General features: G+C 35.3%; 1 protein-coding gene across 2 annotated transcripts in view; it reads left to right on the forward strand.

Moving 5' to 3' along the window:
* LOC120637264 (RNA pseudouridylate synthase domain-containing protein 2-like) overlaps positions 1 to 23,243 on the forward strand; it is a 236,133-nt gene that overhangs the window by 106,068 nt on the left and 106,822 nt on the right. The gene's annotated exons all lie outside the window — the stretch shown is intronic.

Here is a 23,243-nt window from a genome sequence, read left to right on the forward strand (position 1 = left end):
TGTGTGTCGGGCCGCGTCGCACTAATAAGCTCATGACCAAGGGTCCCGAATTTATTTAATACTAGTCGGGCGATCTGTGACAAAATTTCACCTGAGTTCAGCCGTCAACTACACATTTAAAAGTCTTGTGATTTTTCCAGACATTGTGTATAGGTAGTTCATCAATGGTCTTTTGTAGGCAGGTAGCTGAGAACCGCTTGTTTCCAGCGGCTCCCAGCAATATCATCTGTCCACCTCGTTGGGGGCTGACCTACGCTATCTTTACCGGTGCGGGGTCGCCATTCCAGCAACTTAAGACCCCAACTTCCATAGGTTCTTCGAGCTATAAGCGCATATTCAGCTTCCTGACTCGCTGAGTTCGCTGAGCTTCAGTACAGGTCGGCCTACCGGACTGTCATTAGGACATTCTGAAAAGGAAAGTTCAATATCAACAGTTTTATTAGAGACGGGCATTAGATACTTTTTATCCCGGAAAAACTAACGGCTCCCTAACGGCTCGTTAAAAAATTATCGCTTTAATTATCTTCGAAGCTTCGGAAACTACTAATTTTGAAAAAAGAATATTTTTTTCTTTATAACAACCGTATATTGTATAATTGATTATGCGCTACATTAATTTCGTTTAATAAACCATATTTTCCTTGCAACATATTTTTGATATTTTTAATATCTGCCAGGTCGGCTCTACTTTTCTTTTGTATTATCAAATTACTCTATAAATCACGAACGATCCTTAGAGAGCTCCATTTCAAAAATATTGTATTCTCATTCACAAAGCATTGGACACTGTACACAAATAAAAATAAATCTCTCGCAAAAACAAGGTATCGATATTCGACGTCCACGTATCGTTATTGGAATTCTTGATGATATCATTGATAATGTATGAATACCGTTCCCACAGTGGATAGCGTGTGGACTATAGAAATTGTAAAACATACAAGACATAGAATAGGATAGAATAGAAAAACTTTATTGCAACAAAAAACAGAAGGCAAAAATAAGCACAAAGAAAACAGTAATAGTACTTAATGCTACGGTGCAAAGGCGGCCTTATCAATATAAATGATCTTTTAAAGGCGAGCGTGCCAGACCGTTATAAAGGTGGAAGTGATCCATAAAGTGAAAAAAATATACCTGAACATATTTACGTAATAACAACAAAAATACAAGTATAAACGTATATATATTAGAATAAATTCAAAGTCAAAGCCAAAAATTAAATATTTCTTTATTCAAATAGGCACATAGAGGGCAAATAGAAATGGAACCTTTAAGCAATATTGACGAGGATTTTGAAACAGTTGCAAATATCATACGGGAAGAAGGCTATAAGTTCTGTGGTACAAGGCGTATGGGCAAAAAGTCTAAGCTCTCAGATGAGACTCTTCAGCTTATGAAAGAGAGGCGTGAAAATGTATTTAAAAGTCAGGCAGAACAACGAGCCATTAATAGAAAAACAAAAAAATCTATACGTAGAGATCTCCGGTGCCTAAATACTCAAAACATACAAAAAGCTATAGAGGAAAACAGGGGGTCCAAGGTATTTACACAAAGTCTTGGAAGAAGCCAAATGACTAAGCTGAAGACTTCAAGTAGTAGAATTGTTAGCACTAAGCCAGATATACTTGCTGAGATAGAAGACTTTTACGGTCGACTATATGAGTCCCAAGTTCCTCAGCCAGAGGAATGCAACCAAGATCCCAGAGCCAAGCTAACCCGCCACTTTACTGACGATCTTCCCGAGGTAAGTTTGGATGAGATCGTTTTGGCCCTGAAACAACAAAAAAATGGAAAAGCCCCAGGTGAAGATGGAATCACCTCAGAGCTAATAAAAGCTGGAGGTACGCCATTACTTAAGGAGCTACAGAGGCTTTTTGATTCTGTTATTCAGAATGGGAGAACTCCGAAGGCGTGGAATAGGAGCATAGTAGTTTTGTTTTTTAAAAAGGGTGACAAAACACTCCTCAAGAACTACCGTCCTATCTCGCTCCTAAGCCACATCTATAAGTTGTTTTCAAGGGTCATCACGAACCGGTTGTCACGTAGGCTCGATGATTTCCAGCCGCCGGAGCAGGCAGGGTTTCGGAGTGGATACAGTACTCTAGACCACATACACACGTTGAGGCAAATTCTACAGAAGTCCAACGAGTACAACCAGCCTCTGTGTCTTGCATTCGTGGATTATGAGAAAGCGTTTGACTCAATCGAAACATGGGCAATTGTGGAATCCCTGCAGCGATCCCAAGTAGACTGGCGTTACATCGAGGTGCTGAAATGCTTGTATAGCGCAGCTGTTATGTCTGTCCAAGTACAAGGCGCGTTTACAAGACCTATCCAATTGCATCGCGGGGTGAGACAAGGAGATATCCTGTCTCCAAAGCTATTTTCAAATGCTTTGGAAGATGTCTTCAAAACGCTAGATTGGAAAGGACATGGCATAAATATAAATGGTGAGCTTATTTCACATCTTCGATTTGCAGATGATATCGTTATCATCGCGGGTTCGCTGCAGGAGCTTCAACAAATGATCGATGGCCTTCATGCTGCCTCGCTAAATGTCGGCCTCCGGATGAACTTGGACAAGACCAAGATTATGCTTAATAATCTGATCGTTCCGGGGCAAGTCACTGTCGATGGGTCTATTCTCGAAACTGTTAAAGAATATACATATCTTGGACAAATCGTTCAGTTGGATAGAAACAGTTTCGAGAAGGAGATCGATAGAAGAATACAGCTGGGCTGGGGAGCGTTCGGCAAACTCCGCCGAGTCTTCTCGTCACCCATACCGCAATGCCTGAAGACAAAAGTTTTCGATCAGTGCGTCCTGCCGGTCATGACTTACGGTGCCGAAACGTGGACACTGACAGCGAGGCTAATTCACAAACTTCAAGTCGCTCAGCGTGCTATGGAAAGAGCTATGCTTGGTATTTCTTTGAGGGATAAGATCCGTAACGAAGTGATTCGCCAAAGAACTAAAGTAACTGACATAGCCTTTCGTGTTAGCGTACTAAAGTGGCAGTGGGCTGGTCACGTTTGTCGGAGGACCGATGGACGTTGGAGTCGAAAGGTTCTCGAGTGGAGACCGCGTGTCGGTAAACGGAGTGTCGGACGCCCCCCTACTAGATGGAGCGACGACCTCCGAAAAGTGGCAGGCATCGACTGGATGAGGAAAGCCGAAAATAGGAAAAGTTGGCGCTGCTTGAAAGAGGCCTATGTTCAGCAGTGGACGCACAATGGCTGATGATGATGATGACATAGAGGGCACTTTTGATGCGTCCATTACATGTATAATGTAACACAAAAGTGAGTTGATGGCAATAACTAAATTCGTCAATTTAATACTAAAGCTACAAGGTTTCCAAACGCGCCCCGATCTAAGCAGAAGCCGTCAACAAACTTAGCCGGTTTTTTTTTTGTTATCATCATCTCACATTGTCATTTAAAACTATTAAAGAAGCGACCTGGTTAGAGCAATGATTTACACCCAAGCATTTTTATCGTGGACGCAGTCCTTAATACTATAATAGGACTTTTATATAAGCTTACGTTTAATACAAACTTTGATATTTTTCAGAGACATCTCCAATAGATATTCATGATAAATATATGCTATCATAACTTACACAATATTTAATTATATAGATACGTTAATAGATAATGTATAAGCAATGTTTAAACAGATGCATAGACTCGAATGGATTGATGTCACCACCTTGTCCATGTGGGCATCAGTTGTTACAATTTCGCTGAGCTTCGATATGATTAATTTTAAGCAAAACTGACTCAACAACAACACTAAATCGCTTAGCGGTACGTCTTTGTCGGTAGGGTGGTAACTAGCCACGGCAGAAGACTCCCACCAGACCAGACCAGAGAAAATTTAGAAATTATAAATTCCCAAATTTCCCTTGTCGGTGATCGCACAAATCCACAGCGCTCACCGCTGCGTTAGAAAGGTCTTCGGAAAATTCATCATCTAAATTCATCAATTTTACAGTAGCCTCGCTGTAAAAGGTGTGTTTTAATATAATGTCGTTTTAAAAAATGCGTTATGCACTATCTAAATATTTTTAAAAAGTTTTCAAACATACTCGAGCAAATATTAAATACTCATAGTACTCTACAGAATAATTAAGATGTGGTAATCAATAAAAATACCAATGGCACAAAATACCAATAAAAATACCAATGGCACCCAATAAACTAAATATCGCCCTTGGCTTACCTTTGTGTAAATAGTGTTCATTAATATTCGTAATTATAGCGTAGACAGCCATTTTGAATATTATGAGCAAATAAATACTTGGTGCTGATAATAATCAAATTTTGATTAAATATTGAGTTTGCATTTGCGCGAATAATTTCTCAGTTAGTAATGATGCGATATTGAAATAAATTTAATAATAAAAAAAATAGTACCTAACCTAATAACCTAGACCTTATTATAGCTTTCCATCATTAAAGCTATTACATTAATTATGTCGTAATTCTTCCATACATGAAACCGATAAAAATTTCAAACCACTTTCAGTCAGCGATATAATGTAGGCTAAGGTATTGGTTTCGTTTATTTAACCGGTAAAGGATTAAGTTGGTTGGAAGCAGTCAGCTCCGCTGTCATGTCAACAAAATGATTTTGAAACTATGATTTTTGAAGTTCCCTTTAGTTAGATATAGTCAACATTTATATTTAAAAAAAAAAGTTAATGTTAGTAAGTGTATTATGTGTATTTTTTTTGCGATATTTAAATATACTTTATTTAACTAGATAATGCGTTATATAAAAACTTTTTAAAGTTTTAATAACTTTTTTCTATTGTCAGTGTATTTTTTCTACAAACGTAGAATAAAGCGAATGATAAAATTTTTGAAAAGATTTTTATTTAGTTACGCCAAAGAAGTATAACTTCTAACGCAAAAAGCAACACACTCATTTTTTTGGAAAGATTTGTAAATTTGATTTGTTGTTGTTAGTTTCGTATTGGCATCTTCTCGGTGTAAACTGTCTTCTGAAACGATGGTAGAGTCACTACAATCACACAGACTTGACTTTTTAATCGTGCTTATAAATTAGGCACACTCGAAGTAAATGAATTTAGAATTTTTGAAAACGACCTATTTGTAGAGCCTCGCCCTAACGTTTCTCTAATGTAGCGAGCCAAATGCAGAAAACTGGGTACAGTACAAAAAGTTTCATCTCGTCGCATTAGCGGTCGTTGTCGAACGAGAGAGTTTGTAAAAGTTTTCCTCTCATATATACATTTTCACACTTCACTGAACATTTTTACTCGAATCGGCGAGAACTACGTTGGTTTTGAATGCCTATCTGTATACGTCCGGATTTAGGTGAACCTCTGGAAAATATTTAGATCGTTCGTGTCAACTTTTATGTTTTTTTAGAATACGGTATCGTTAAATGTTAGACCCAGTTCTCGTTATAGCATGCTGGTTGGTGAAATGGAAACGGACGCATTTATGTGCGTGTTCACGCCTAAGCAATGTGAAATTTTGTGAAAAATACAAAAAGTGTGTGCTTGTAACCTTTACGCCCGATTGAATTAAATCTTTTATTATTACTTATTGATGAAAGAGTAAAATGTTCGTGGGACTCCGTCCTTTCATTTAATATTCACTATTTCATTTTATATTTTATTTAAAATTAATTAATATCACTTTCACATTTTTTAAATATGTTCATTTGTTAAATAGAATAATTGAGAGTAGAAAATTGAAGATGCATATCGCATATATACAAATCGTCAGAAAAATTATTAATAATTTATTTATTACAAAAGTAATAAATCTCGAGTATATATAGAGATTTTCAAAAAACTTAGCAATTTAAAATATATTTTTTAAAAGTGTTAAATTTTTATTTACTTTTCTATTCACAATTGATCCGTTTGAAAATATTGGAAATAAATAATCCTAATTGATTATGATATTTGCCACTAGCTGGCGTATAAGTCATATACTGACGAGCAATCTAAGTTATTATTTTTAAATAGCGGAAACTACAGACGTCTGACGTAAGCGTTATTTCCGTCAGAAAAAAAATCTGAGTTACTCCCTAGTCCCTAGTCGCTCCTAAAGAAGTTTTACGACAAAATCGACAACATTGTTTTATATTTAACATAATTCCAGGAACATTATATGTTACGAGTACTTGAATAATTTGATTTTAAAAATAGCCTAAACATAACTTTAATTGGAAAATGCCGATATAAAGGCAAAGTAAACCTTATGAAGTTTCTTTTCAAAGCTTCAATTCGCCCACACATCTGTAGCCATTGCTCCTAGCGGAACTTTTTAGCAAATTAAAATGGTTAGTGCAGAATGTTCAACTTTAAAACGAGATCCATTAAGTCTTTTTTTCTGGACGTTACATTGTTTTCGTACTCTGAAACGACAACGATTGCAACCGTGCAGATCTCATTCTTAAGTACAGGACCCAGGTGAAATATAGCGAAGTGTATTGCAGTAATATTAACGTACCTAATCGTTATTAACAGCTTACTTGTAGATTCTCTCTCGGTTATTAGTGCAGTTACTTTCAGGAAGTCACCCTTAGAGTAACGTTCTAATTTCTTTCGTTTCTTAATACAGATTTCATTCTCTTAATTTCTCTTAATTTCTTTCCTTTTTTGTTTGCTTTATTTCTTTCTTATTATTAACTTGTTTTTCTACATTACTTAGATAACACTGATCAGAATTAATATCGATACTATTATATAGTTAGATTATTTCTCTTCATTTAATTTTACTCTCAACGATGTATGTGCATTACAATGTTGAAAAAGATTTTAAGAGGATATTAAAATGAACGCTATCTAAAGAAATTATATATATTCATGAAATACACCAATTTTAATAAATTATATATTTTAATAAACATAAGGGGTCTGATTAATAGACGTGGCATAACGTCGGAATAGTAAAGCTGTGTAGGTTTTAGTTATAGGTATATATAAATTCAAAATTTTACCAAAACCGTTATGGACATACTAATAGTATAAATGCGAAAGTACGAGTATGTTTATTTGTCCTTCCTTCACGTCCTGACTAAGCAACCAATGGCCTTGATTTTTGGCATAGAGTTAGTTGGAAAGAAGGAGATTAACATAATATACTTTTTACCCCAGGGAAACATACGGTTCCCACAGAATTTGTAAAAAACTCTTAAAAAAACGCGGACAAAAGCTAGTGCCATATATTATCCACTCAATTTGGGGCTCAATTAATTAATACTAGCGTCAGCTAATTGACAACACTTGACGATGTTTAAAATCGTGACAGCAGCGTGTTTCATTACGTTTTGAACGATTGTCGGCTTCTAATCAGTATGTGCAGGCTGTCGGTCGTATAATGATCGATTACCAGGCGAATGTTTAATTGTTTACCGATTGCTAAACAGGTTTGTATTTGCATAAAACCGTATTAAAACTTGCGATGTTTCGCGCCCGTTTTTACGCTAGTTTCTGTAATGTGGGTGCATAATAAAACAATTAGCGTACTTATCTATCTGTAACTTTGTATACTTGATAAACTTTAAATAAATTTGTTTAATTTTAAATGTTTTTGTGAGGTAAAATAGCAGGGGAGTTTAAATGAAAAAGAAGTACTATAGAAAAGGTTGCCTTTTTATATGCACAATGAATTTTGAAATTAGTGTCCTAATACTGTATTGCTATTAAAATGATTTAACTTGCTTTATTAACCTCAAAAGGAAATGGAAATGATATCCTATGTTAGAGTTTATATTATCACGAACACATTCCTATTACCTGTCTCACCACAATTTGAAACACTTAATCGTGCATTTTACCGCCATTCATTAAAATTTCGTTTCGATCTTTAGTATCGTAAGTTTTTAGGATTCCTTACCCCCTGTCAGTCTATCAAGCGGCTAGCGGGACCCTATAACAGACGGTACGGAACCCTCTGTCACAATGATGTACAATAAACTAAAGTTTTATGAAGCACTTATATTATTAAATGTTGTTAAACCCATGATAAGTCCTCATACAAAAACAAGTATTTTTATAGATCTCTATCGCCATCTAGCCCCGAAATAAGCGTAGCTTGTGTTATGTTATGATATCTGGTCAATATTCATGAAAAATAAATGCTTATAATATTGGCACGTACCTCTAACTTTTCGGAGCTACATGCGTTCTAAGGTATAAAATATCATTTGCTTTAGTAGTGAAGGTGCGCAGCTTAAAGGCGTGTTTCACTTTGACCTAAACCGGCCGGCTGGTATTGGGGAATAATGATGATGGATTTAAACAAGACTATAGTGAGATTGTAGTAGCAGAGTAAGGTACCTTGAAACGACTATGTGGTGCTGTATGTACTTACCAATATAAAACAATAAGTGAATGATTATTAGGTTAAAGTGAATAGAGGATGCCTTTAGGAGAAAACTTTAAAATGGTAGCAATTTCAGTGCCTAGTTTTAAGCCAATTACTTAACAATATTAGATGCTAGCTTCGCCCCGCGAATTCGTCTTCGCTCGTTAATAATTTTTAATCCTACCACGGGAACTATTTGAGAGATCGTTATAGAAATTACATGTCTTTTTCCATAGCATTGGTGACATGCATACCAAATTTCAAAGCTGTCTGCCCGCGGCTTAGCTCGTAAACAATTTTTAATGTTTCCTCGGGAATTGCTGAAGTAATCGGGATAAAATGTAGCCTATGTTCTCTTCCATGTTGAAGGCTACATGCATGCCAAATTACATCCAAATCCGTTTAGCCGTTTTTGCGTGATTGAGTAACAAACATCCACACTTACACATTTATAATATTAGTAGGATTAATAGGTTATTAGTAGGATAGTAGGATGGTAGGATTGGGAAGTCTTCTATTTTGTGATTTATATAATTACGATTTATATTTTCTTAGTACAGAGCCTATTTCGTCATTATACAACTCGAACTTGGCCTGTTTTTTTATTCTAGAAGCGTTCCAAACTCCACAAAATGTATTCGAGATTGGTTTCGGTACCGGTATTAAGATAAAAGCGGTGATTAGTTAATTACTTTTTATTTTACTCCGGAGCTCTTGTATAAGCCAAGGACCTCTGTAATGGAGGTCCACAAATTGATAATTAAATTTGAATAAATGTGGAACTGTCGAATTTGAGATATCGCACCTTGTCTTTTATTTATTTTTATCGAGGAGGCTGTTTTAAAAGGCTGATAATATTTAAGCACGGATTCTGGTTTACTTAGTGGTCACCGTTTTTACTTAGAAAATAATAGTAACCTTATCCATAGGAAAGAGTAGGAAAAGGAAAGCACTTCTAAAATAAAAACCTGTTTACCTGCCTGGATTTGAAAGTCATTAAAAAGGCGAAAGCACTAAAATATCTATTGAACGGTTGAACCTTGTAAAAATATTAAATTAAAATTAGGGTTTCCTTAGAAACTTATTCAAAACACTCTAATGCCCGTTTTCACTAACGACGTACAAGGCAATGCCTAAATAAGTAACGTCTAGTCTAATTCCTAGCATACATCAAACATTCACCAATAGTTATCACCTAAGTGTTGATCACGTGTCAGGATCAGTCCGAATCCTAGGATTAGTGTTTACTTGTGACAAACCTATTGAAGATAAAAGTTTGAAACGTGCATAGTACCTACGCTAAACGACCCGTACCTAATAAAATGACAGGAGTTACTTGATTTTAATTTCTCTTTTCGCATGTGATGTTAGGGCTGTATCTTATTTCTTTCTGTAAAAACTGACAGTGGTTTCCTCAAAAACTATGAGCGTAAATAATGTACCAATATTTCGGTTTTCATTTACACGTTGTACCTATGATATAAGAAAAAAGTATACATGTACTATACACATAATAACTTCTTCAATTGGTTCTTAAAATATGATACAGTCAGTACTAATAACCAGGTTTAAAACAGGCACTATTATTTTATTTTCACCATCAAACCTAATGATAGTCGTCTTGAAAGCAAGAAGTCCTAGAAAATTTATTTTACTGAGAAAACATTCCGTTGTATATATATCTCGTTATAAATTCTAGGATATTTTGTTATATACTTTGCCAGCAGGTAATTATATATTATGAGATGTAATAGTTCCAGTAAGGCACAACCTTATATTACCTTAGACGACAGGTTACCTACCGCGTTTAACTGTCATACGATAGTCATAGAAATCTATATGACACCACAAAATCTTAGATATCAGTGGTTTTACCGCAGTTTTACAATCATATAATATTAAACTGTGATCATACGTGGGCATTAACTATTTTTGAATATCGTAGGTACTTCATAAGTATCTGCATAAATAAAAATAAGTAGTACATAAGTGATAATAAAATTTGTATTCCTAGGAACGGTAGAATAAAATTTTAAGTCTCAAGAGTCCATAAGACTTTACGAGTGAAGATAATTTTGTTGTAGTTAAGTCTTGAAAATGATCTTGGAAGAAGCGTTAAAGTTAATATTGCATAACCATAAATGTATCGATGATTTGAGGATATTTACGACTTTGAAGAATTGTTTTCTTGTCCATTGACAGAAGGTGTGTTATTTATTTATGCTGTAGGCTCTGGATCATAATCTGAGAGATAGTAACATGGAAGTAGATATTACTTAACTAGTGTGTAATAGAAATATCAAAGACTTGCTGAAAATATCGACTTCTAAAACTTTGACATCGATATCGGCATATGTTGCGTTCTTACAGAAATGGCAGCATTCACTCAAGTCATAAATTCATTGACCACTTTTCGAGTTTTTCGAACAAAAACATCGGAATCTGCTTTTTCATAACCACAAAGCTTGACAAAGCTTTGTCGTAAGCTAATATGCCGTTGGCTTTTTGTGTTTTTTATTATTTTTGAAGGATGAATTCTTCGAAAAAATAAGTTCATAGAGACACAAACACATAAATGTATAGGACGGAGTGAGAAAGAAAACATACAATTTTTACCTATTCCAGTTACCATGGAAACGAAATAATAAACCTTACATTTATCCTAATAGTTCTGATACGTCCACCTCAATCTCTCGTAGGCTACTTTTCAGAAGGTATACTTCACCTGTGTGTGAATAAATTGCACATGATTTTTTTATTAATGTTGGAAAGCAATGATGCTTGGATGATGTGATGGTTTGAGCACGCTTACCTAGAAGAAACCTAATCACTCTTTATCTTTATTTAAAAAAACATCTCTAGAAAACGATGCCTGAGAGTTCCCCATAGTATTATCAAAGGTGTGTGGAGTACACCATTCCGCACTGGGCCAGCGTGGTGGATTACCACCTGACCCGTGCCCTACTATGGGCTTGTAATGGGTTGATATGATGATAATAATTTCGGAGTTAGATTATCAAATCGATGTTAACCTTTATCCTATTGCGCATCACTAGTCTGCCTGTTTCGTTATCTTTAGTGATGTCATGAGACGTGTCCGATGTCTCTTTACAGGGTCCTTGTCAATGGTAATTGAATATACTTGTAAGTTGGTACTATACCTAAGTGATTATTTTTAATGGCCACTCAAATAATCGAAATCGCTTAGTGATAGGTACCTAGCTATTTTTTTTCTCTCTCGCCCTTCAATCGATCTTTTTTGCTGATTTTAAGTTGCTCAGGAGTAACCACAGTTCAGTCGATTTTTGATAAAGGATTAAAATTTTATTTTCTAATGAATTATAAAAACGACACTTTTTATATGGGCCCACTAAAAATTGTGAAGTATACTATTGAATCGCACGGTAATTTGGTCCATATCAGTGGCGTGCATAGAGGGTATGCACAGGGTATGCAGATTATGTAAAATGTAGAAAATCTCCAGCACGAGTTATAAATACTTAAGGGTAGGCTTTTTATAACTTTTACAATGCCTATCCTTAAGTTTTTTATAACTCGTACTGGAGATCTCTGCCTCTGAGCTGATTTCTGCGTTTTATATCATCTGCATACTCTGTGCATACCCTCTATGCACACCATTGGTCCATAAGGTCTTAAACAAGGGTAAGATTGACCCTTACCTCGTCTTACCGGAGTAGGCTCCGTCGGACGTTAAAATAGTTCCCTGTTCGGCTACGGTGTTGGAAAATTCATTAAGAAGTTTTAAATACGTTCGTTAAAGTATGGTAGATTTACGGCATTCCGATTCATGATTAATTTAATCTGTTTTATAATATTAAATTTGACCAAGGCACACCACTGTAAGCCGGGAAGATTGACAAGTGTTAAAATGCTCTTCTTCTAAGGCGCTTCAGTCGTAGCAGCCTGGTCGTGACCGTCACTTAAAAATGTTATAAGAAACGTTCGGAAATATGGCAAGTTAGATGAAACATCTGCTGGTGAAATATTGCGAATGACATCGGCGTCGCGACGACGTCTCAAATGGAGCAAATAAGTTTTCCTACGAAATGACAGTTCGTAATGACGTATCAATTTCCAATATCAGTGACATTTGCATTTCCTTTGAACCGCATTGGATTGACATGTTAGTAAGAGACCGGAGATGGCAGATTTTTCAAAGCCATACTAATATTATGAATGCTAAAGTGGATCGTTTATTCTTTATACATTTTTTTATTTGTTACCTATGTTCCGCACGGTAGTTACGTATCTCACAACAGGCTTGCGAAGGCGTAAATCTCGCGATCATTGCAGTCACTTAACACAAACAACAAATGAGTATATTAAATATATATATGCACATACATTGTCTCGGTGTATTGCAGCAGTGATAGCTCAGTGAGTAGGAGCTCGACTTCACTTTCGGGGGGCCGAGTTCAAATATCAGCGCGCACCTCTAACTTTTCAAAGTTATGTGCGTTTTAAGTAATTAAAATATCACTTGCTTCAACTGTGCTGGGAAAACATCGTGAGGAAACCTGCATGCCTGAGAGTTCTGCATAATGTTCTCAAAGGTGTGTGGAGTCCACCAATCCGCACTGGGCCAGCGTGGTGGACTACGGCCCTAACCCCTTCTCATTGCGGAAGGAGACCTGTATGGGGTTGAGATGATGACGATGATGATTATGACGTTGTCTCACGTACACAAGCAGAGGGGTAGCTGTCAAACAAGTGATCTTGTCGTAGATAATACACTAATACTACGGAAGTCTTGTGACGGACAAGGCACGGATTGGACGTGCGCCTGCACTCGTAACTGTGTGTAGTAGAGAGCCAATGAATTGTAAGTACTACCGGCCATTACAGTGACGTTTGCCAGCAAAGATTGTAAGATATACGCCTGTCGCAAGATACATAATTACCCTATGGGTCAGTACCGACACTGGAGATGGAAATAGGACAAATTAGCTTGTACATATCCTGGAGCAATGATAAATGTAATTTAGGAAGTTATCATTTCTTAATTTTCTCTGGTCTGGTATGGTCAGCTTTGTCCATGAAAGTTACTTACTGACAAAGACGTGCTGCCAAGCGGTTAAGCGTTTCGGTACGATACCGCGTAGAAAACGATTAGGAGTAGGGATTTAATATAACCAATATGGGTAAAATAAACATGTAAGTCCGCTGCCATCTTAGATTGCATCATCGCTTACTTAAAATTGCATACAAGAGCAAACTTGTGAACATAGGTACGTTAATGAAAAGAATATGCGAAGTTGAATTAAAAATGAGTAAAATTATAAAAGGACGTAACTAACATGTTTTATTCGTCAATACAAAACCTAAAAACGGAACGCAAAGATCGTATCACGTTACTGAATATTCAACGTTTTGATACAAAAAAAAAGAACGACCCATCCATATCCCCATCGAACCCTTTCTGAAAAAGAATCGTAAAGCAGCATGTTTGGGATCGAAATCTGACCGAAGCGAAATTTATGGTAATCTAACCAGAATATCATTAGCGAACGAAAGTTTATAGACCAAGAGGTCGTTGATATTCCGATGGCGATATTATTTCTTTATATGTTAATTATTAATTAGCTACAGACGAATAAAATTATGAGTAATATATATTTATCAACATAGTGATATTTCACAAACCCCTATACCCAGTGGCGTGCACAGGGATTTTGACCAGGGTATGCCTAAAGAAGGAAAATGGCATAAAATCAAGAGTGAATCCTCTAGGCAAGCGCGCTCCACCTTAGGCTGCATCATCGCTTACCATCAGGTGTGATTGCAGTCAAGCGCTCGTCTATAAATATAAAAAAAGGAAATATTCTTCCCCTTTATGAGTAATACAAAATTTTTAGGGTATGCAGTGCTTTTGTGCATGTATGAAGTGCACGCCACTGCCTATACCATACACAAACCAAAATAATTGAAATTTAAAAGAGTTACGGACGTATTTAAAAAAATGTGTTTATAATTTTGTTTTATTTTGTTTAAGCAGCATTTTCCATTTTTTTCACAAACTCATATAACATTGATCGTTATAAAATGAAGACGAATTAAAATAAAAGGTCCCTTAGTTTCAGTAAAATTAGTTGTTTTTAGTAGTATTCAGATGCTTTCACGGTTATTGCAATCAAACTGTGCAACGCACTACCCGAAAACATACGCCAAACATTTTCAAAACTCGTGTATTTAAACACTTTTTAGTTTCTGGTTGGTTTGGTGTATTCTCACACAAAATTGTTCATTAAAGTTAATGTAGTTTAGGTATGCATAATATGTATTCTATTATTGTTTTGTTTTACGTACCTAATCTCTACTTCGTATTTGTTTTATTTACTTATCTGTTAAAATGTTTCCTAACAGATTTTTTCTCTTGTTTTTTTTAACATATCTCAAAATCTTACATTTCATTCTTCTGTTTTGTTTTTTTTTGTAATTTTACCTATCTATGCACAATTATTAAAACCCTGACCACATTGCTAAAGGTTAGACTGGTGAAAAAGCTTCGATTATGCACATATTAGTTTTTAACTGTGCAATAAAGTATTAAAACAAACATAATATACTATAATGGAGATTATATAGAAAATGCAAATACAATCTACATTTTGTTCTAATATTCCTTTGAAAATGTTTCAAGAGCATTTCGTTTCGATAATTTTGTCAATCATTATGTCGTTTTAAACTACCTAACTGAATCAAGCTCTCGGACTACAGCATACATTGGGAAATGAGAATTTTAAAAACGTTCATTTTAAATTGTGACTTCTGTTCTCGATATAAAAATCTTTTGTTTTTTTTTATTTAAGTACAAAAATATAAAGTCGTGATCATATTCGAAATCACGACTTTATGCTATCCATTATAGCCAACAAAAACCGCTTCATTTTATACAGAACTTGATGTCCTTTGAGAATATTTATAAAACCTTTTTTATATTGTGTCGGTATCAGAGGATGCGGATTTAAAATGGGTAATAATAATATAATGTTTTAGGGTTCTGTACCATGTAACAGGAATTAAAAAATAACCTGCTTTTATGTGTATTTCGGCGTCATCATCGACATTCCAGCTGCAGGACGTTCACTTTTGGGTACACGTCTGTTGTAGGCTACACTATGGTTTTGTGCATTGTATCCCAAGACTCCCTGCGACTCCTTTTATTGCATTTATCCACCTTACGGAATCTTACACTGTATTTTCCAAGCATAGCGAGGTCGCCTCTTCTGCCTTAAGGCCGCAACGTATATCCGTCATCATAGCTATTCCGATCTGCCATCACCACACGGCACGATTTCACTTACTTGGAAATTGAGCTTAATTCACTACACAGTAAAGTGTTAAAGATGTTTGAGTTCTGAGAGTACAGAGTCGGGTAAAATTATATAAACCAGAACCCTCGTGCATCGGGGCCAACGCTCGGCAATTTTATAACGAAACTGGACCTCTGCATTAGTTGTATCTTCTGGAGTGTTATCGGGGCCATTTCGATCTAACCCGAAAAGTAAAATGTCAAAACCACAGAATTTATTTCACTCTCTCGCTGTAATTTATTGCATACGTACGAGTTTGGAAGAAAAACTCGAAGGGCTTATGGTATAACCACAGTATACCGATATTACAGTTCTAAGACGGTTGGTAACGCGACTAGTCCTTACTATTCGTACTAATATTATGAATGCGAAAGTTCGCCACGGCTCAGAAGCTAAACCGCTCTTAAATGTATTATGCATTGATACAACAAGCATAGTATACGTATTAACTAAAGAAACTAATCCCGCGGAATTGTTAGAAAACCGAAACAATCGTTTGTCAAGTCTCGGGAAGCTATTATTGTTGTTATTTTTATAATTAATATTCCTTACAGCTATCGGTAAAACGTTTTTGTTAAGCTATGCGCTGGTTGCACATAGCATGTCGTCTTAATAGTGATGCGTGGGACATTGTCCCGGGTTAGCATTTACACTTTATGGACTGTACCCTGACATTACAAATGCCGCATTACCTCTTTGAGATGAGAACAATGTTAGCATATTTTTTCTTTTTAAATCATATAAGATTTTAAAGTAGTTTGCATTTATTCGTATAATGTGTTCTTAAAATTGTTGCATACGCTTTCATTTATTAATTTAATTGTTAAATAATATGAAACGGATGTCCTATTTATTAACTTGAAAACAAAAACTACATGTGCATAACTGTATGCGTGGTAAACTGTGGTAACATGGTCCCAATTTGCAAACATTATGCTTCGCTTCCTTCGATTTACGATCAACATTTTTTATTTATTCCTTTATTAGCCTCTTTCGTTTCTTGCATTAGGTGCTTAATAAGGTCTGGAAAGAGGTTTCGGCTGGTTAAATTGGATCAAATTTATATCCACATTATTAAGCCTGCTATGAAGATAAATATTATTGGATTGAAATTGTCTGGATTTGCTTATAATCTAAGTAAACATTTTCGAACATCAAAATCAATAAAAACACACATAAAAATACAATATTGTATGGATCTAATATTTTACGCAAACTTGGTAGCATAGTAACCAAAGATATAAAGCTAAACAATAGAGGTGCTACAATAGTGTAGATAGCTTAACGGTTTAAGTGTGGAGGAGTTAAAGAGTAAATACATAGATTCGCCACCCGAAAAATATAAGTCGTACGCACGGTATCGACAAAGATTAAAAAAGTTAAAGATGCTGCTAATTATGTTTAAACAAGTCTTATATTCTTTTAAAGAATGATGTAAATTTGCAACGAAGTTTCTCATCAGACTTATTGCCTTTTTCAAATGAACTAACGCATCTCTATCGTTACGTTGATCTGTCAAATCAGTATGAGTAGTCAAATCATGTTGTTTCGTCGTCGATTTATTTAACGGTTTGTTAACGCGTTGGTTAGTTATACGCGGATGTGACGATTATTTAATCGAAAACTGCAAAAGTAGCACTGACCTAGGCAAAGAATTACATATTGCATAATAAAATTTACTGAACCTTAATAATAATAAATATACTACGACAATACACACATCGGCATGTAGCCCCAAAGCAAGCATAGCTTGTGTTATGGGTACTAAGATGGCTCATGAAAATTTTTATGAATAACATACATAAATACTTCAAATATACATATAAACACCCAAACACTGAAAAACATTCATGCTCATCATCCAGACAATTTCCAGTAGTGGGAATCGAACCCACGGCCTTTGGCTCAGAAAGCAGGGTAGCTGCAAACTGCGCCAATCGGTCGTCTAAATCTAATGACCTTTCATTTATCGGTGAAGGATCGGACCTACATTTGCAGTGAAGATCGTCAAATTAAATTTAAACCTTAAGCATTAATCAAAAAATATCAAACTCTAACTCCATTACCATTGAAATGGTATGAGTGTACTAATGATTTTTATTCCCACGTCATTTAATACCGATACAACATTCACCAAATGATGCCTATTGTTAATATGGGATTGGTCGGGAAGCCATAAATTCCGGTTGAATAATCACTCTACCTAACATTATATTCAGTCCTATACAAATCTATAATAAACCCTTCAATCACATTTGAGGTGATTAAGGCGTACTTTCTTCCATTCATAAATCTGTCCGATGCTCGATGATGCTCTGGATAAGTTTGTCTTTTTAAGTTCTTGCAGAAAACTTTTCACGACCTCCCTGGCGGAATTTTGAATTCTGTGAATTTAAGTGGGACGCCCCGGGCTCGATTCCCAGCAGGGGAAACCATTTGATAATTTATATTTTCTGGTCTCGTCTGGTTTGGCTTTGGCCGTGGCTAGTTCCCACTCTACCGACAAAGAAGTGACGTTAAGCGATTTAGTGTTCCGGTGCGATGTCGCATAGAAACTGATTTGGGGTATGACTACATACTCCCTAACAGGTGAGCCCGCTACCATCTTAGACTGCCATCATCATCATATACCACCAGGTGAGATTGCAATTAAGGGCTAACTTGTATTGGAATCAAAAAAAAGAAAAGAAATACTGGTTTGAAGATTGTGCATTCGACAGATTTCTAAATAAATCATAACTAATATTATAAATGCGAAAGTGTGTTTTTTGTTTGTCCGTCTTTCACGCCCTTACGAATCAACCAATATACTTGATTTTTGGTAGAGAGTTCGTTGAAAGGATGGAGAGTAAAAGTATAGGCTAATTTTTATTCCAGGAGAAATAATGGATTTGTCAAAATTCGTAATAAACGCAGACAACACTTAGTAATTCATAATTACGTCTAATGTGATTTCAAGTTTATAATTCACCTATATAGGACTCAACCCGAGTTTGTGGCTTCCCGGCCAATCTCTCGATTGTTTTCGATTTGTCGTAGCAGAGTTATTATTAAAAAGCACTGAATATAATGTAATAGGCGTGATAGCCTAGTGGTTGGGGCATCGGACCGATTTCGTTCAGTTTTGAAGAGTTATGAGCGTTTTGAATAGAATTGTATATCACTTAGTTTAGCGGTGAAGTAAACAATCGTGAGGAAACCTGCACGCCTGAGAGTTCTCAATAGAATTCTCAAGGGCAATTCGCACTTGGTCGGGTAGAAGATGTCTCTTAATGTAAAAGTTCAAAGTTTGTTTTAAAAGTAAGCTTATAGAAAAGTCCTACTATAGTATAATATATAATAGGAATGTAATGAATAAAAAAGCTGGTGTGAATTATTGCTCTAGCCAGGTTGCTCTTTTTTTTTTTTTTTATTCTTAACTTTTTTATGTAGCGTTTGTTCAAAAAACATGCTCTTCTAATCATTTCAATGTGAGATGGTGATAACAAAAAAAACCAACCCGGCTAAGTTTGTTGTTAGCTTCTTCTTAGACCAGGACCCGTTCGGAACTTGTGGCTTAAGTTTTAATTTTACGAATTATTGCCGACTTCTCACTTCCGTGTATTTCTCATGTAATGTACGCATCAAAAGTGCCACCTATAGGCTACATGAATAAAGATGTTTTTGACTTTGACGTGGTGTACTACGGCCGAAACCTTTCGTAAACTGGAGGAGACCCGTGCCTGAATGATGATTTAATCTAATATGCAGATGTCAGTACATATTTATACTACGGATATAATATTAACTTAACTCAGGTTGCATACGTTGATACATTTCTTGGAAGTTTTTGAACCGTACTAATTCTGTGAGTCTCGCGAATTAAGCTTGTCATTCTTTGGCCGCTGATAACACAAAAGCTAATATTTAAATAATATTCCGTTAAAATGGTCGCCATTTTGTAGAGCCTGTCGCACCGCATCGAGGCGATTATATTTCGATTACGTGGCTCATTTGGAATACGGGGGAACAATAGAAATCCCGGTCCCGCAAACAATAATAGAATCGGGCGAACATCACTGACCCAAATAAAATCCGGTCTGTTTGGTTCTGTACACTGAGATAAACCTTCAAAACAGAACGGGAACGCAAACTCTAATTTACTAGCTATATTGTAATCATTTGAGCCATATTTTGTACATAAACCACATTATGCGTTGCCTGGAGAAGATCGTTTAAGACCGCCTTTGCGCGTTTTTAATTTTGTTTTGTAGTTCGCATTTTTATTTTTGGCTTTTTATTGTGTGCTTTAAAGAGTTTATCTATCTTTAAATGATTTAAGATTTTCTTAGAATACGTAACATGAATCTGAATGCGCACATGTATCTAGATAGACATACTTAATAAATTGGAATTGCAGAATTTCCTTAACGAGCACGCTACAATTCGCGCCCAATTAATGGGTTATAATAAGTTATAATTAAGATGTGTTGAATATACCTTTTATTTTAAAAAATAGATGAGAAAATAGTAAATATTTTATTTTTTTATTGACAATTAGCCACTATTCGATTTGTCCCATCTGTAACTACAACAAGGTTCCAATATCTATTGGTTCTGGTTAAATATTACTTGTAACAACGTGCCACGCCTTTAGATGTCGAACCTGTTAAAGAGATAATTCTATCTATTGATACATTACGTCTTGTCATCATGTACGTTTATTTATTAGATATTAATATTATTATGTCTAACTTATTAATAGGTATATTTCTTAAAAAGGTTGGTGTTTTATTTTTTATTAGCGTGTCAGCAGAGAGTGATATAGTGTTATTTTTTATTTAATACATCGGTAAAGCATTTTAGTTAGCCTTTAAAAGTCTAGCCTTTTAGTCTTTAATGTTAGTCTCAGCCTCATTTTAGTTTTCTGTGTGTGTCCTATTTAATAAAATAAAACACACAAAATAATAAACCTTGTCTGCCATCTTAACTGATCCTGACCTGTGAGGATCCTCAAGTTTATACTGAATTAAAACAAAACGCTATTTATGTTGTCCCATTTTGTATACAACGTTGGACAAAATTAGTTAGGTATGTTAGAGTAGAGTCTGCCTTCCGAACTGGTGGTAAAGCCAGTGCACAGTGAACAGACAGACTTAACGTTTCACAAGTGCTTGTACACTTGTGAAACGTTAAGTCTGTCTGTTTGTCTGTTTGAGTAAGCCTACATGAAATAAATGAATCTTGACATTCGAATTTGAGTTATTAGCCTCCATTTTAAATACCAACTTACTATTTATCGTAAAAGACAAAAAATAATGCAAATATAATTAAAAATTTCAAAATGTAATTTTCTTCGAAATAACATAAAATAAATTTTTTCTTCGATAGTCATCTGAACCCAATAAAAGAGCTATAAACATCGCTAAGTCCCGTTTACGAGGGTCGCAGAAATGAAAAAAAATAAATAATAAAACGAGTGTAAAATACATTTTATTGGGCGTATGGAGGCATACGCTGATTTTTAACATTTTTGGCGCTAAGGAAGGATAAAGCTAACAAACAAATTTTTGTACTTTTTATGTGTAATTTATGAAATTACCTACGTGTAAGTGTAAGTGTAGGCAAAACCAGTAATAAAATTCATTAATTTTATAGTAGGTATTAGTATGATAATGTAATAAAATCAAACTATAAAATCTAGTTTTTTCACGAATGTATCACATGATAAAATATTAATTTAACAACACATTTTTTTACCTCGCGCCTTGCCTTGTCATGTAACTTCTTTTGTCTACGTTATTACAAAAAGTTTGTCTTGCCATTGTATTGTTGTGGTATTTTTCATTACATATTTAAATTCATAAGTTGAGATATGCCAATCAAAATCGTGTAGAGAAGTTAAAAAAAAACATCTGGGTTGCTGATAAGCTGTAAGCTAAGTTCGGCACAGCTTATCAAAGAATAATTATTTAGAATTCCTTTTCTAAAACATAAGCAAAGTTATGTAATTTTAAATAAATATACTAGGGGCGAGCGCGAAAACTTGCCATGAGAAGAGCCCTAGGGCTCGACGACATCGGGGGGAAGTGGGAGACGTCGACCCGACGGTGCCTACTGCGAGGGCTCGGACCTCGGCTCGGTTCGACGATAATCTGAGTGTTCGAAAAATTCGCTAAATGTGTTTTATACCTTTCTTACTCCCACCCTATCTATCTAAGCCCCTCTTACTACATTATAAAGGTGAAGTTGATAAATTTATGTGTTTTCTCCCAACACATCATCCAACATTTAAGTAAGAAGCTAAAAAAGCTTTAGGCGAAGTCAACCTCTGTTAGTTTATGTGTTTAGTAATAAGTAACAAATGAAATTAACTTTACACTGTAAATTTGCACGTCCGCCCTATAAACATCGGCTATCGTTTTGACAGATTTACTCTTACATCCTGCTCGATAGATTATCTCATTTGTAACCAGTAATAAATATCTACTAACAGATGGTGATGTTTTTATCTATGTTTGTAATTTTGTAAGAACACTTCAAGATGCTAGTTACAACTTACAATACAAAATACCAGATGACCCGTGCGAATGCTTCCCAAAAGAATAAACCTGATTGAAATATCAAAAAATTGTATTTATTAATGATAGCATTTTTAAAATTGTCATTGAGAGAAAAATAATCTACAAATTATTTTTAAATATCAAACAATAATTTTGATAGTACTGTATTAAAGGAGATATTTCAGTCCAACAAAAAGGCCACTGTGATAAATAAATTCGCTAGTGAAATTTTTAGAATCAAGCTCTTATTTTTAAAATTACCTACCTCATTTTGCCATGAAAACGTTCATTGAATTTTTTATTATTATACGAGTTTAAATATTAATTTTGTATAGTAAGATATTTTATACCGGCAAAAAACACCATTGAAAATATAATATTATGATATTCTACACTATTCTATAGTGATACAATAAATTTGAGCTTCATAACTGTCCTGAGGATATTCTTTATTGAATCTATTAAATTCCAAGATACTAACACTGATATGTAGGTACCTATATGATGTGCATAAAATCGATTCCGGTCATATCACAATCTTAACAGCTTTTAAACACTTGGCTAATTCCTTTTACGCCTTTTGTTGCCTTTCATCGCTGTAGCGATCCCCAACAGCACGGGTCTCCTGCAACAATGAGAAGGGGACATAGCAGTAGTCCACCACGCTGGCCCAATGCAGCTTGGTGCAATCCACACACCTTTGCATAAATGTTTGTAGCACATTACGCTCTAACATTATCATCTTCACGATACAAAGTTGCGCAGGCCGAGTCAAGGCCACTGACGCGGAACGTCGCAGCAATTAAAAATACAGTAGGTACATTAAAACAGTATAATAATGAGCTTGAGATAAGAAAAAACAAAAATAACGCGAAAGGTAGAATAAACAGTGCCTCGGGGTTCTATATTTTGCTTGTGAATTTACATATTGAACACGTAGCGTGTAAGACGTTTCCAGATAAAGAAGTGTAGGTGTCAAGACGCTTCCGTAGTCCGTACCATGGTATAC

This window comes from Pararge aegeria, chromosome 3, assembly GCF_905163445.1.
Source record: "Pararge aegeria chromosome 3, ilParAegt1.1, whole genome shotgun sequence".
Classification (NCBI taxonomy): domain Eukaryota; kingdom Metazoa; phylum Arthropoda; class Insecta; order Lepidoptera; family Nymphalidae; genus Pararge; species Pararge aegeria.